Source organism: Pelophylax lessonae (genome assembly GCF_965119305.1).
Source record: "Pelophylax lessonae genome assembly, chromosome: 6".
Taxonomy (NCBI): Eukaryota; Metazoa; Chordata; class Amphibia; order Anura; family Ranidae; genus Pelophylax; species Pelophylax lessonae.
The window spans coordinates 165,569,744-165,581,978 of record NC_138773.1 but is presented as its reverse complement, the minus strand read 5'-3'; the positions used below and the strand labels follow the sequence as shown (position 1 = coordinate 165,581,978).

The window sequence follows — 12,235 nt, the reverse complement described above, 5'->3', positions numbered from 1 at the left end:
CCGTACACACGTACCGATTGTCGGCCGTAAATATTTGGCCAACGTCCGATCGGCCGATTGTCGGCTTGTTAGTATGATGCTTCCGACAACCGACTGCGACTTTTCGGCCGAACAAAATCTGGTGTGCAGGCTATAAAATTTTTGTAGGCCAACAAAGAACGGCCGATTGTTCATCAGTCAGTACAGATTTCGGCCGAAAGAGCAAAGCAGATGAGCAAGACTGGGCATGCTCAGAGAAGAAAAAACACACGGAAAGTTAACCATCACATGACATCACTGCTGCAGTCGGTTGTTGTTGGCCGACAAAATTCGTGCGCAGTCTTTAGCACTTTTCAACCTACACGACAGCACCGGACAAAAGACGGCCGATCGATCGGCCGACAATCTGTGCGTGTGTACGGGGCTTTAGTTTGCATGTTTTCCCTTTGTTTGCCTGAATTCTATTTAAGCCCTCTAGTTTCATCCTACAATGGTTGCTCAATAAATTTCTGATTAACAAATGCATTCATAAGCTCTAACAAGCAGGGCCCTCTAATTCCTCCTGTATTGAATTGTATTGTAACTGTATTGTCTTCCCTCACATTGTAAAGCGCTGCGCAAACTGTTGGGGCTATATAAATCCTGTATAATAATAATAATTTCCACCTATTTTGGATTGCAGTTTTGACGTTTTTTAGCGTCAAGCATTCAGTTTGACTTTACACTATTTAAACTATTTCTTTCATTCCTTCTCTGTAACCTCAAAAATCACCTCATCCCAGTAAGCAATTTTAAAATCTGGCATAGTGTAAACGGGATTAATAAAATAATTTTCTATTATGAAAGAGCTGTATTATTTCTATTGTATCTTATTAAAAATAATGTAAAGTGCCTCCAAATAAAAAAAAAAAGTTAACTTGCGAAAAACAGCATTCACAAGTGGTAATAATTTTGAAAACCTTGTTTTTTTCTATATTTCACAATTATATTGTATATAAACATGGGGGGCAGGCGTATTGGCGGATTCTACATATTTCAGGATTTAATGCTAATATAAAAACATGGAAGAGCAAGCTTTTGAAAAATTGAAATAGCCAGTCACTTGGTCAACCATTAAAATGCTTTGCCAAATCAGACCTGGCCTATTTCTGTTTGGGGGTTATTACGATGTTTCCTTATGAGACACCACTCTACCCTCTCAACTAAGACTAAAAAACAAAGAATGAGTGCTCTATATATACACATTAATACAAAAAAGGGTACCCCCAATGGTTTGGGACTTTATATGCCACTAAAACACTGAAAAATTAGGCAAAGGAGTATGTAAAATACAATTTTATTACATAAAGAAAACCAACAATAACTACATACACATAATTATATATATCCAGCAGACAACTGGATATGCGTAAGGTTAAAACTTGCATGCAAGGACAGACCAGTATCCATACAGAAGACTCCTAGGCACCATTGGTGGAGAGAACTGGACAGGACCCTACGCGTTTCTGGTGTAAAAACCCTTCTTCAGGGGTCAACCAAAGTTCAATGCACTAACTGTACCAAAGGAAGTCCTCCTATAGAGATAACTGGGCTGTCAATTAACAACAACTCACCCTAGCTCCACCGCACTGTGGGAAGATAAAGAGCTATGTTTCGGTGCTCAGGCTGAACGTCCAAACCAAATGTTATATGAATAAAGCCGGCACACGAAAAGGCTTCTTCCAAGTGAAATTCTTTATTTCAGCATGGATAGCGGTGACAACATGACAAATTCTGACACGCTTCGGCTTTACGCCTCCCTCATAGCATGTACATGTACAATAAAATCAAACTTATATAATGTGAAAACTACTCCTAAAATTAGGGGCGGTATAAACTTAATTGCAATTAACATCAATACATAACACCAGGGGAGAGGTGGTGTGTTCAAGTCGGTCAAAAATCAAGAAAGGTGTCCCATAGGAAAACAAACATTAAGTGCCGGTCCACACTTATGCGATGACAGACACCGCATGCAATTCGGAGCGCACTGCTCCTAAAATCCCATGCGATGTCTGTGCGATGCACACTCAGCCACACAGATTGCATGGCAGAATTAGCATCTGAATCGCACCGAACACGCACAGTGCGATCCGACTCATGCGCGAACTGTCTGCTCGCACCGCGACACGCGAGCTGCCCCGGGGGCGTCGCTAACTTAGTATCGACACCCCAGCGATTCGCATACAGAAGTGCGAACCGCCATGCGAGTTCAATGCGACGCAGGAACCTTGCAGTGGAGTCGCGGGGTTCCCGCATCGCACAAGTGCGAACTGGCACCACCCCTTAATAAAATTCACAATTATTTCAAGAAAAGGTTTATGTCCATCAACAACCCAGGGGGACTGCTAGTGCCTGATGGAGGGAGGAGCCTGCTAATGGAGCTGATCCCAACGGCCTGCTGAGTCTCTGAGCCACCGCCCAGAGAGATGTGAGGGAATGCTCTCTCACCTAGCCTCAATGCCTGCCTAGCTGGATCCCGCTGCCCCCCCACCCACCCCGCTACCCGGAGGCCCCGACCCGGTCCTGGTTGCCGACCCCCCCTGAGGCTTGGAGGAGGGAGAACGAGCACCCTGGGTCCCTCCGGGAGACTGGAATCGGCTGTGTATTGGAGAGGTGGCCGCCGAGTGCAGGAGCTGCTGAGAAGCTGGGAGAGCCGGCATCCAGGATCAGGAGAGAAGGTTTGATTGGAGTGAACACCGTCGAGGGGCCAGTGCTGGAGGGATCCAGTCTGGAGAGACCCAGCAACATTGGATATCGTAATCATCCCCACCATACCACTCTACAAGGGACGCCACAGATTAGCCGAAGGGGACTGGTGAGAGGGGAAACCCCCCAGAATTTTCATATGAACGATATCAAAACAGTCTTTCTTAAAAATACTATCATCATTTTGGAGTGTATAAATTAAGAGCTAATGTGACTGTGATGGAAAAATGGTGTGGGACCCTGCTTGCTTGAGTGCGAGAGAAACCCCCAGAGAGGTTGTACGTTTATTTTTTAACATCAGCTCTTCTTAAAAAGCACTGTCTTATTATCATCTATGAGTATGTAGCTTAATAGAACAGAGGGACTAATCTGAAAAAAGTGCGGGACTATGCTTATTTAAGCGAGAGGGGAAATCCCCTAGAACCCCCCTGCGTTGGATCATAAAATCAACCTTCCTTGAAGCACTGTTAAATTATCACCCAGGAGTATATAGCTTAAAGAGTCAATGAGACTGTTGAGAAAAAATGTGCGGGACTCTGTTTACCAAAGTATGAGGGGAAACCCCTATAGAATTGCACTACATTTGATCTCATTCCTGGTCCTTCGTGAAAGTATCAGTATATTTTCATCTATGAGTTTATAGGTTAATGAGTCAGAGGGATGGTTCTGAAAATTGTGCGGGACGCTGCTTACTTATGGTAGAGGGGAAACCCCCCAGGATTCTATTCCACATGATCTCAATATCAGCCCTCCTTGAAAGTACTGCTGGATTATCTTTCATGAGTGTATAGCTTAAGAATTGTCGGGACTGTTTGGAAAAAATGTGTGGGACTCTGCTTACTTATATAACTTAAGAGCTAATGTGACTGTGATGGAAAAGTGGTGTGGGACCCTGCTTGCTTGAGTGCGAGGGAAACCCCCCAGAGAGGTTGTACGTTTATTTCTCAACATTAGCTCTTCTTAAAAAGCACTGTCTTATTATCATCTATGAGCATGCAGTTTAATAGAACAGAGGGACTTATTTGAAAATAGTGCGGGACTATGCTTATTTAAGCGAGAGGGGAAATCCCCTAGAACCCCCCTGCGTTGGATCCTAAAATCAGCCTTCCTTGAAGCACTGTTAAATTATCACCCAGGAGTATATAGCTTAAGAGTCAACGAGACTGTTGAGAAAAAATGTGCGGGAATCTGTTTACCAAAGTATGAGGGGAAACCCCAATAGAATTGCACTACACCTGATCTCATTCCCAGACCTTTGTGAAAGCATCTGTATATTTTCATCTATGAGTTTACAGTTTAATGATTCAGGGGGATGGTTCTGAAAATTGTGCGGGACACTGCTTACTTATGGTAGAGGGGAAACCCCCCAGGACTTATTGCACAGGATTTCAATATCAGCCCTCCTTGGAAGTACTGCTAGATTATCTTTCATGAGTGTATAGCTTAAGAATTGTCGGGACTGTTTGGAAAAAATGTGTGGGACTCTGCTTACTTAGGGAGGGGGGAAACCCCCTAGAATCCTCCTTCATTGGATATAATATACCGGCCCTCTCTGAAAGCAAAGACATATTGTCATCTATGAGTATAAGGCTTAAGAGAAGGTGGGTTTGTGTTGAAAAGGTTCGGGACTCTGCCTGTTTGAATGAGAGGGGAAACCCCCCAGAATTCCTATATGACCAATCTCAAATACTAGCTTTCTTAGAAAGCACTGCTACAGTATTTATTTACGAGTGTATGCTTAGGAGCCAGTTGAACGGCCCTGGAAAAAGTGCGAGACTCTACTCACTTGGGTGAGTGCGGAGGCCCCTCAGATCTTGCTTGCGCGCATTGAGAGATGTGCGGGAGTCTGAGTGCTTGAGTGAGAGGGGAAACCACCAGGGTTTTCATACGTTTGATTTCAACAAACTGCTTCCCCTGGTAGCACAGCTATATTATCATGCGTGAGTCTATAGCTTAAGAACTAGGGAGACTGTCGTGCAAAAAGTGTGGGACCTCTCTTACCTGAATCACTGAATGATATATATGATATTTAGTTCATACTGAGACATAAGAGGAAGCTATACTGAGGGCTTATTCCCCAGAGCCGAATCCACAATGAGAGGTAAACCGGCAAAGGAAGTGGCAGGGAAACCTCCAAAAACTACAGCAAGCCCAGGAACAATTAAAAAATACATGACATCTGAGGGAAAAGATCAAAACACACAGCAAGAGGATCAACCGGTTGTTAGACCCAAACAAAATACAGAGGGAACCAAGAAAATTAAGAATCAAAAGCATATAGGAGTAAGTGGAGAAGAAAGCCTACAAGTGTCAAGAGAAAGCAGTATAACAATAGAGGATGGAGACATGAATAGAGAAGAGAAATTTAATGAAAAAGATTATCCACCATCAAAATCAGAAATGCGGGAAATGTTTGCCAGCCTTGAAAGATCCATCAAAGCCGAGATGGCTACCTTACACGTCGACTTTGGGCATATTCTGGGCAGAGTAGAAGAAATAGAAGAGAAGGTGGAGTCCCAAGGAAAAGAACTAAAAAATCTAAAAGAACAAATGAGAAAAATGAAAATGGAGCAGAGAAATATATTATACAAAATCGAAGATCAGGAGAATAGAAATCGTAGAAAAAATCTGAGAATAAGAGGATTACCAGAGAAAGGGCCAACAGAAAAATTAGAAGAAACCCTGGAGAAGTTATTTAACCCTCTGCTGGGAAAGGCGACCACAGATAAAATTGAGTTTGAGAGAATTCATAGGTTGCGTAAACCAACCAATCTACCAAAAGAGAAAACAAGAGATGTGATTGCAAGATTCCATAAATACGAGACAAGGGCCCAGATCTGGGAGAAAATGAGAAGTAGACCGGAATTAAAATATGACGGGGAGGACATTCAGATTTTCCCAGACCTGGCAAAAGAGACAATTAACAGAAAACGCATTCTTAGACCAATGGTAGAAATATTAAAGAAAAAAGATATACAATACTTTTGGAACTTCCCTGCAGGCTTAGGAGTGAGAAGAGATGGGAGGACAGTACTACTTAGATACCCAGAGGAAACCAAAGACTTTTGTGAAGCAGTAAAAATCCCACTCATAGATATTCCAGGCTGGACAGACCAGGAGTGCCCAGAGGAAGAAGTTGATGAAGGAGAATTGAATCAGTGGAAACAGAAGAAAAAGATGAAAACAAAAGGATGAAAAGGGACTGGGGGGACCGGGGGGATTGGGGGAGGGGGGGAGGGCTGGCGGAAGAAGGGGAGGAGGGGAGGAGGAGCAAGTAAGAATAAAAAACAGGTGGCCCTATGGAGATCAGCGGGCCGTCACCATTAGACCCTACGGTAGGGAAGATGGGAGGGAACGGTGACCACTAGCAGAGCTCGACCTCGGCCACAAGTCGATTGGAAAGGGAGGAAGGAGAATCGACAACCCTGATGGAGGGACCGGGAATAGTTGGGGGAGGGGAGGGTAGGGGTGGGAAGAGGAAAGGGGAAGAAAGAGGGAAAAAGAAGTCAATAGATCAAAACGTCTCCTATAAGAAAATACAAGAATTAAGAGAACCCAAAAGACAAGAAAAATCAGAGGGATTAATGCCATCTCTTAGGGATCCCTGGTGTTGGTTGAACAGTTTTTATGGCCACCTTAGAGTTGAAGAGATGATAGAGAAAGACAGTAATGAAGATTAAGAAACAATGGTTATAGTTAACATATTATCTTACAATGTCCGAGGTTTAAACTCTCCAGAAAAAAGGAAAAAAATTTTAAAAGAAATTAGTTATTTGAAGGCAGATCTGACATTCTTACAGGAGACTCATTTATCTCATGCAACTAATATTAGATTATATTCTAAGAGCCATCCTACCTGGTATTACGCGGACTCACCCGGGAGGAAGTCCAAGGGAGTAGCCATTGGCATCTCTAGGGACCTTGGATTTGCTCTCGAGTCGAGAATGGTAGACCCAGAGGGAAGATACCTCTTTCTAAGAGGAAAAATAGGAGATGAAGATTTGACCCTAGTAAATATATATAGCCCTAATGAGAGACAAGTAGACTTCCTAGGTAAAGTACTGGGAAAATTAATGGAGTTTAAAAAAGGAGGAGTCATACTGGCAGGGGACCTCAATCTCTGCCTCGACCCTAAAGTAGATACCACATCAAAAACCCTACGGATAAATAAAGTACAGGCAAAGAAAATAAAGGAAAAATTATTTACAAATCAACTGGCAGATATTTGGAGAATTCTCCATCCGAAAGATAGAGATTATACATGTTACTCAAGTGCACATGGAACATACTCAAGATTGGATTATATACTAATCGAACATAGGTGGATCGAAAGGGTAAGCGAGGCTGAGATTGGGGTCAAGACTTGGTCGGACCATACCCCCATTATGGTAAAAATAAAAATGGCGAAAGAGCGGCCTAGGATGGATGCTTGGAAAATAAATGAGGAGATTTTTGGAGATAAAAAGTGGGAAAAAGAAATAGTGAAAGAGTTGGAATTCTATTTTCAAATAAACGATACAAAAGATGCACCAAAAGACATGGTATGGGAAGCTCATAAGGCTTATATGAGGGGCATATTTATCTCAAAGGGGACCCAAAGGAAAAAAGAAAGAATAAAAGATAAGATTAGGCTAATGACAGAAGTACATCAATTAGAGCAAAAACATAAAAATACACAAGATATATTAATAAATAATTTACTTGAGGTGAAGAGAGAAGAATTGAAAGATCTACTAGAACAGGAAATAAAGCAGGAAATGAAAAGATGCATAAAAGAAAAATACATTGAAAGTAATAAGGTTGGGAAAAACCTAGCAAAAATCCTGAAAAAGAAGAAAGGAAAAAATTTTGTAGATAAAATTAAAAATAAAAATGGGGAAATAATTCAAACAACGACAGGAATAGCCAAAGAATTCCAAAACTACTACGCAAATCTGTATGCAGTAAAGAAAGGTGAGATACAGGGGAATGAAACAGAAAGGAGGGAGAAAATCAAAAAATACCTTGTAGACGCAGGATTGACAAAGATAGATGAGGAAAAGTTAACATTCCTAGAAAGACCAATCTCAGAACAAGAAATAGAGAGAGCTATTAAAGAAACGAGTCTAGGTAAAAGCCCAGGACCGGATGGGTTTACCATAGGTTATTATAAAAAATTTAAGGACATTTTAATCCCAAGATTTAAAGAATATATAAACGGAATAGGGACTCAGTACGAGATGAGTAGAGAGGCCCTGTCAGCATCAATCACAGTTATACGGAAAGAGGGAAAAGACCCGGTACTATGTTCTAGTTTTAGACCCATCTCCCTACTTAATGTTGATACTAAATTATTCACAAAAATTTTGGCCACTAGAATGAAGAACCTAATGGGGGAGTGGATACACAATGATCAAGTAGGATTCATCCCGGGGAGACAGGGACGGGACAATGGGATAAAAACTATACTGTTGATAGACCATATGATAAAAAGCAGAGCTCCCAGTCTACTTCTGTCAATAGATGCGGAAAAAGCATTTGACAGGGTAGACTGGGAGTTCATGATAAACACCCTAGTGGAGTTGGGAATAAAACCTAGAATGTTAGCCTGGATCAAAACTTTGTATAATCAACCAACTGCAAAGGTAAAGGTCAATGGAACTTTATCAGACTCGTTTAAAATGCTCAATGGAACAAGACAAGGATGTCCCTTGTCTCCGATGTTATTTGTCTTATCTTTGGAATCACTACTGGCAACTATTAGAAATAGTGTGGACATCGGGGGCATAAAGGTGGGACAAGTGGAGCATAAGGTATCTGCCTTTGCAGATGATATCCTGCTTTACATAAGTAATCCGAGGATTACTTTGCCCAACATAATTAAAATAATGAAACAATATGGAGAACTATCCAATTTAAAAATTAATCAAAAAAAATCAGAAATATTAAATATTAATATCCCTAAACAAGAAGAGGAGATGTTAAAAAAAGAATTTCAGTTCAACTGGAGAAAAGATGAGATTAAATACTTAGGGATAAAATTAACCCCAACTCCAGAAAAACTCTACAAAACAAATTTTCTAGAACTTCTGAATGAAGTAAGATCAGAATTAAATAGATTATCTCCGAGAATTTTTTCCTGGATAGGGAGAATAAATACGATAAAAATGATAATCCTGCCAAAAATTATATATAAATTCCAGATGATTCCGATTTCATTACCTCAAGTATTTTTTAAAACACTGAAAAGATTAATATCCCGCTTTATTTGGAAATACAAAAAGCCAAGGGTAAAGTACACTACACTATGTAAAGGTAAGGGACAAGGGGGATTAGCCCTACCCGACTTTAAAAATTATTATTTTGCAGCAATACTCACAAGGGTGATAGAATGGACAAAAAAAAATAATGATAGAAATTGGGTGGTAATAGAAAGCACGATGAGTGGTACACACCTAGCAAAAGTTATATGGATACCTGAGAGGTTTAGAAATCTGGACACTAACACGCATATAATCACAAGACATGCTATTAAGGTTTGGGATAATATACATAAAAAAGAAAATTGGAAACACAATTCACCACTGATCCCGTTACAGGGCACAAAATTTTTTGCACCAGGGGAAGAGAAGGAATTGGGTAAATGGATAGAAGAAGGAGAAGCACAATTAGGGGATATAGTAGAGAAGGGGAAAATTATAACCTTGGCGGAGCTGAAACAAAGGAAAGAAAACTGGAAGATAAATGAGTGGAGGTATATCCAACTAAAGCACTTCACATTGTCACTACCGCAGCCATTGAGAGATAAAAACGACCTCCGCCCTCTTGAGCAATTATGTCTTAAAGATAAGATAATAAACAATATTTCGAATGTGTATAAAATACTATTAACAATAACAAAAGAGAGAGGAATAACATTAAAAGAAAAATGGGAAAGAGACCTCGGCCCGTGTAGTAACAACAAACAGTGGGATAAGAGCCTTCAATTAGTACATAAATCCGCGATAGACACCAACACGGAGGAGATGAACTATAAATTGATCACAAGGTGGTACAACACTCCTGATAAGATGGGAAGAATTCAGGTAGAGAGTTCAAGACTTTGCTGGAGGGGATGTCAGATGGTAGGGACTATAGCCCATATATGGTGGGAGTGCCCAAAAATTAAAGTATTCTGGAGTGAAGTTATAGAATTAATAAGTAAAATTACTAAAATAGATATTCCCTTGGATCCTTGGAAATGCATGTTTCATGGAACCCATATGTCAGTGAAACAATATAAAAAAACATTACTCCCTCACTTATTAAACTCAGCTAAGAGCTTGATTCCCTTTAATTGGCAAAAAGAAGAGGCCCCCTCCAGGAAAGAATGGTTGTTAAAAGTAGAGAAAATAAGAAAGTTGGAGCAGCTGAGGACCTGGGAGGAGGAAGAACAGGGGAATGAAGAGGAGATTTGGGATGAGTGGCAAGAGTTTAAGGACACAAGGGAATACAGAGAAATAATAGGAGTCGAATGATAAGAAGAGACGGGGGGGGGGAGGGATAAGGAAGGGAGGGGGGGAAAAAAAAAAGGGATAAAAGGTAATATGTGTAAAATGTATATGAAAAAATTCTCCAGCGATTGGAGTGTTGTAAATAATTTTTTACCTGGAAAATTTAATAAAGAAATATAAAAACAAAAGGTTTATGTCCATCCTATTGTTCATTCCACTAGGTGCTCTTGTATTTAGCTTGGGTATCCACCACACCTCACGCTGTAGTAAAGTGCGGTGTATATAGCCTCCTCTAACTGGTCTTCCAACCTGTTCTAAACCAAAAAAGGAAAAAGAACTAAGGTTACCTCCATGGATTTCTCTGAAATGTTTAGACACACTAGAAATATTTTTGTCATTGATGTTTGATGCATCATTGAAATGTTCAGATATTCTTACTCTTAAAATCTGAATGGTGCATCCAATGTACTGTAATTGACAAACACTACATTCTATGATATAAATGACCATTTTAGAATTGCAGTTTATAAGACTTTCTTGTAGAAAAGGAGATCACATTTTTACTTTTTTTATGTCTTGCACATTGTTTACATGTGAGAAAGCCACATGGATATGATCCCACAGTCTTCAACCAAGAAGGAGATGTTCGAGGACTGTGGGAACAAAAAAGTGAAGGTGATTCCTAAAATGGGAGCTCTCCTACTGGAAAAATTACAACCTTGCTGTAAAATATTGTACAGTGCGTTATCTGTATATAAAATGGGAAGGCAACGTTTGCCAATTTTCACTATCTGGTCATATTGTGCTGAATATGATGTTACAAAATGTATGCCTTTTCTGATTCTGCGAGAAGAAAGTTTTCTATCTTCAAAGACCGGGTTAATTAACATATTACTTTCTTTCTCATTAGCTAATCGATTACCTCTATTTATAAACTCTCCTCTATAATTACGTTCTTTTAATCTATCTGATATAATCCTGCATTCTTGTAGGTAATCTTAGTCCTAGGAACAATTTCTATCAGCCCTGGTGAACTCTCCTATGGGTAATGCCCACACAGTCTGTGGAGGATGGCAGCTATTGGCCAGCAACAACGAGTTCCCAGCACTTTCTTTTCTAAACATTTTGGTATTTACTGTGCCGTCCTCCTTGTTACCTGTCAAAAGAAAATCCAAATAGGCAATTTGTACTGGATGAAAGTTATGTGTGAATTCTAAATTCAGATGGTTAGAATTTACGTAGCTCATAAACAAATCAATCATATCAATTGGGCCCCTCCACACGAGGGGAACATCGATGGGCTCCAAGTTTTCTCCATCTTTGGCCAATTTATACATGGGGTGGTGGGAAGAAAATTTTCTTTTCTCTAACAGCAATCCATACAGGAACCAGATTGAATGGTACTCACATTTTATAGATGATCTGATCCTCATGTGGAGGAGCCCAATCGATATATCGCATAAGTGTGGACCGGCACTTAATGTTTGTTTTCCTATGGGACACCTTCCTGTTTTTTTGACCGATTTGAACACACCCCCTCTCCCCTGGTGTTATGTATTAATGTTAATTTCAATTAAATTTGTACCGCCCCTAATTTTAGGAGCAGTTTTCACATTATATAAGTTTTATTGTACATGTACATGCTATGAGGAAGGCGTAAAGCGAAACGCGTTAAATTTGTCATGTTGTCACCGCTATCCATGCTGGAATAAAGAATTTTACTTGGAAGAAGCCTTTTCGTGTGCCGGCTTTATTCATATAACACTGGATGGGTTGTAGCGTCTGTGCCTAGAGGTAGAGGCCTGTACTGTGAACTGTTATGAACTCTAGCAACTGAATACAACAAAGAGGCTTGAAGACAATTGCAGCATTGTGTGGGTTAGGAACCCTCTCACCATGTCCCACAGCGCAGCAGGGCAAAGCGATGACCTTCTGTTTGGAAGGGGGCCCCCTTTGTCCTTTTCTGGTATGGCTGATGATCAGCTCGGCTAGATCTGGCCTGGGCATGCATGGATCCCCTCTCTCTCTCATTTGGC

At 40.5% G+C, this 12,235-nt stretch overlaps 1 protein-coding gene across 1 annotated transcript in view; it reads right to left on the bottom strand.

Annotated features, from left to right (window-relative positions):
* LOC309558683 (ectonucleotide pyrophosphatase/phosphodiesterase family member 7-like) overlaps positions 1 to 12,235 on the bottom strand; it is a gene marked incomplete at both ends in the record, with an annotated part of 192,943 nt that overhangs the window by 26,942 nt on the left and 153,766 nt on the right. The window lies entirely within an intron of this gene.